We start from the raw sequence: 5,000 nt of genomic DNA, 5'->3' as shown, positions 1-5,000 counted from the left end.
CCTTAAACTATCACAATAATATTTGAGATTTCGAAACTGCGCAGCCGCCGCCTCCGCCGTCGCCTCGAAAATCAAGCGTTAATAAAACTACGACTGCTGCCTCCACCACCACCACCAACAGAGATAATGCTTTCAATAACACGACCTATACTACTACTACTACTACTACCACCATCACAATCATAGTAATCACCACCACTGCTAATATGATAGCTACAATACTAACACTATCACCACCGCTTTCCAACACCAACACAGCCAATAACATCAGCACCGCCGTCGCCATCCTATTAGCAGCAATAGCAGTAGCACCACTACAACCACCACCATCACCACCATTACCAGTAACAATACCATCACTACCACCATCATTATGATCACTATCACCAGTGTCAACACTATGACGACGATCACCACCACCACTGTCATCACAATCATCACCACCACCACCATCATCTCCAACAGCACCGTCACCACCAACAGCACCTTCACCACCACACAGTTTTCATCCTTTCTGTTATATTATCATTATACTACAACCATCAAGAGGCCATCACCACCACCACCGTCACCAACGCCACTACAATCAACATATCTACTGCCACCCATTTGTCACAGCTATGAGCAATACAACTGCCACTACTACCACCACCACTACTACTAACACTTCAACTACTATTACTACTACTATTACTATTACCACTAGGTCCACCATCGTCACCACTATCAGCGACTACTATTACCACCAGCGGAATCCAACACTACACCGCTTGTTGCCATTACCACCAACACGACCGACCCCACCACAGCTACAGCAGCCATCGTGCCACAACAACCAGCATCACCACATCCACCACCATGCCTGCATTCACCACTTCCACCCCCCTCAACTGGCGCGTTACCACAGAGGGCACCACCACTATCACCACCACCACCAACACTGCCACCACCACAGCACCACTACTATCATAAGCACTTCCACAACTACCACCACTACCATCTCCGACACCACCACCAGTCAACGCTAGCACAGTTAATATCCACCTCCGTAAACTTCAGTGCCATCAGCACGGACATCTCCACGAATAGCTATGATCGGAACCGACCCATCAACTAATACCACAGCATCCGGCGGACTACACATCCCTAGACATCACCAACGCCACAACATCGCCAACGTTATTATCACACAAGCATGGAGATCACAACGACGTGAAAACAATAAACCTTCACACCACCCCCACCCCGCTACCCAAAATAATCGCACTTCACCACACTGAAACCCGTACATGCCTTCCTTTTATTTTTTAAAACCGTTACTTAAGCAACCCGGGCGAAAGGCTTAGCGGTATGTCGTCTGTCGTTACGTTCTGAGTTCAAATTCCGCCGAAGTCGAATTTGCCTTTCATCCTTTCGGAGTCGACTTTGCCTTTCATCCTTACGGAGTCGATAAATTAAGTACCAGTTGCGCACCGGGGTCGATCTAATCGACTGGCCCCCCTCACCGGAATTTTCGGGCCTTGTGCCTGGAGTAGAAAAGAATAATCGTAAGCCAAGTCGCCCTGTTACAGCATTGTTTTCTACCGTTGCTGTTGATAATTGTTGTCGGTGCTCCAGCATGACCACAGCCACTTGGCTGAAACCCATCAATAAATAAATAAATACATATAGTTTTGTTGTTGCGGTACCTCTGTAATTCCTATCGGAATTCGCCGAAGATCAGACATTCTGTGAACGATATTTGGTTGTTATGTTGTCTAGATTCCTTCATTAAGATGGAGCAGTAGTGACAGAACACACTGATCATTTTGAACGATTCCTAAAATGGTTCTTGTGAAGTTTTCCTCTAGGGCAGATATCTTTTACTATTGTCTCAAACCTTGTGAGAAGCCCGTTATATCAAAATGAAAGTGTGAGGGTGTGTGTGCGCGTGTATGTGTTTCTGTGCTTCTGTGATTTTGTTTTCCATCGCCCCACCGCGGCAACCGGCGTTGGTGTGCTTATGTCCCCATAACTTAGCGGTTCTGCAAAAGAGACTACAGCATATGCACCAGGTTTTACAAAAATAAATCCTGAGGTCGAATTGGTCGACCAAATTCCTTCAAGTCAGTGCTCCAGTATGGCCGCTCTCAAGTGACTGAAACAAATAAGAGAGAAAAGAAGTAACTAATATCTTAACCACGACTCGCCAATCTCTCGCAAAGGCTAATAACACGCGTTCACGATTCCGTATCTGATTATACTCGCGCCATATTCCACTGGACCATATCGATTCCAGTAACCAATCATCCACGCGAATGCCACACTGCCCCTCCCCCACTTTGGCACACGAAATCAAACTCACACCGAATCATTGTCAACTGTTCATTGAGGCATGACAACACAGCAAGGTAATGTCTTCCCTGAGATAATCAATTCTAATTCTCTAGCGCTAAAGCCAGCTCCAGCATCATTGCTCTTGCCTTTAAAAATATACGTATTTATCCCCGACATAAACACACGAACATCACATATTTAAGGCAATAATCATAAGCCACAAGGCGGCGAGCTGGCTGAAAAGTGAGTACGCCAGGTGAAATGCTTAGCGGTATTTCGTCTGTCTTTATGTTCTGAGTTCAAATTCCGCCGAAGTCGACTTTGCCTTTCATCCTTCAGGATCGATAAAGTACCAGTTGCGTACTGGGTCAATCTATTCGACTGGCTCCCTCCCCAAAATTTTCGGGCCTTTTGCCTAGAGTAGAAAAGAATAATCATAAGCAATGTCGCCTTGTTTCAGCATTGTTTTGTGCTGTTGATAATTGTTGTCGATATAGTTTTGTTGTGGCGGTATCTCATCCGAAGATCAGACGTTTTGTGAAGGCTATGTGGTTGTTATGTTGTTTTGATTCCTTCACCAAGATGGAGCAGTAGCGACAGAACACACTGATCATTTTCAACGATTCCTAAAATGGTTCGTGTGAAGTTTTCCTTTTAACCAGGACTTGTCCGAACCGTGAATTCTACTAAAACACCTAAAAGCTAAGATGAATAACTTGTTAAAACCTATCAAATTTATCGTCCAAGGGAAGTAACAATTCATCCCACTGCTTTCTTCACAATTTCCACTGACCAAAGTTTACGGTCAAAGAGTAATGTACAAAGCATGTCGCAGTGGTTTTGAACCCGGAAACATGTAGTTCAAATTAAAAGCTCCTGAATCATCCAGGCATGCTTTGGAAGTAATTCAAAGAAAAAAAAACAGAAAATATTGAATCTGCAATATTTCTTAACATTAATATCAATTGTGGCGATGAAAGATTCTAAAATATTGATACGTTCACAACGTTTCGTCATATTTAATTTTCCATCGTTATCAGATAACTTTTTCTTAGATTAAGTAAATTATGAGTAGAGAAACTAAATACCGTATGCAAACATTAAAAAGAAAATGATAAAGTGCTTTCTTTATTAACATAGATTTTATTCTTTGTTCGATACTGTAAGAACATGAACTGCAATTTCGAGCAAACCTCCTTGAAATGTGATCATTTCAAGCTACAAATGTTAAGCACACAAATTTAGGTTAAGAAGCGACAGTTGGTTCATTTCCCACCAAATCGCTAGACTTCTGTCTAAATCTAAAACATTTAGAAGCTACAGTTTTTTATTTCAAGAGATAAGCTCTACACAGTCTTCAGATTGTCGGTGAATAATTCTTTGCTTTTATTCAGCCGGTTCTTTACTTTCTGAGTTAAAAGCCTAACGCAGTCGACTTGGCCTTTCTGTCCCCCAGAGGAAATACAACGAAGTTTCAGTCAAATAGGCATCCTCTCAAAACTGCTAGCCTTTTAACTAAAGTAGAAAACTTTATCTGTTTATTTCTCTTTGGAGACCGATAAAACTATTCACCTGCTTCCTTTTTATAGACACCACCACGTATGTACGATCACCTATTGTCTGTTTGAACAATTGCCAAAAACGAAAGTCTTTGTTATTTACGAGATAAGCGTCAAGAAAATAGGTTTGTCTTCCTATTCTTGGATATGCGCATTAAACCGGACGGGATTGAAATGAGGAAGCTATATTTCTGAACTAAGTGTAGTGATATTTCCACAAGTAGGAAAAAATCTTTAGTACGCTTGTCAAGACGCTTAACGATCTGAGTTCAAATTCCGCCAACGTCAATTTTGTCTCTCATCCTTTCGGGCTCTCATCTTTTCGGACTTTGTCTCTTATCATTTCTGTGTGTGTGCGTGCGTGGAAGCGTGCATGTATGCATGCATGCATTTATATTGCATGCTCAGTCCAATGTAAGTCAAAGGCTTCAATATTTTCTATCAACCTGCAAAATAGGGCTTGACATTGGGCATGAAACCATACTGGTTTAGGCAGCCTAGTTTTCTCCATTAGCACACTGGGTCGAAATGGCTCAGAAGAGGAAAGCATTATTTTTTTATACTCTTACCCAAGAGTATTTAAGTCATTCAATTCGAAACCAGTACACAAATGGTATTTAATTTATCAATCCTGAAAATATGAAAAGCATCATCGATCATGCCAGAATTTGAACTCAGAACGTAAGGATGAAATATTGCTAAGTATTTCAACCGACATGCTAGCAATTCTGTCATCTCACCGTTCTATTTATATTTATATATATAACGTATATATTACATATATCGTAATACAAACGAGGACAATATATCTCGAAGAGGTATACACATATTTGATTCAATAATTGTTAATCGGTAGAAGCTACTACGTTACTGAGAGATCGATGGCTTGTCAACGAGTCTTATCAAAATTTACTAAGTGCCCTGAACAGAACACTCGGCCGTGCGTCATTTTTTAATCATTTTTTAATCATTAACCAATCAAAGCTAATACACACATACACACACACACACACACACACACACACACACACATACTTATGCAATAAATTCATACCCCCACATACACACAGACATATACACATGTGCGTGTATATATATATATATATATATATATATATATATATA

This window comes from Octopus bimaculoides, chromosome 22 (genome assembly GCF_001194135.2).
Source record: "Octopus bimaculoides isolate UCB-OBI-ISO-001 chromosome 22, ASM119413v2, whole genome shotgun sequence".
Lineage (NCBI taxonomy): Eukaryota > Metazoa > Mollusca > Cephalopoda > Octopoda > Octopodidae > Octopus > Octopus bimaculoides.
Note: the sequence above shows the minus strand (reverse complement) of the source record.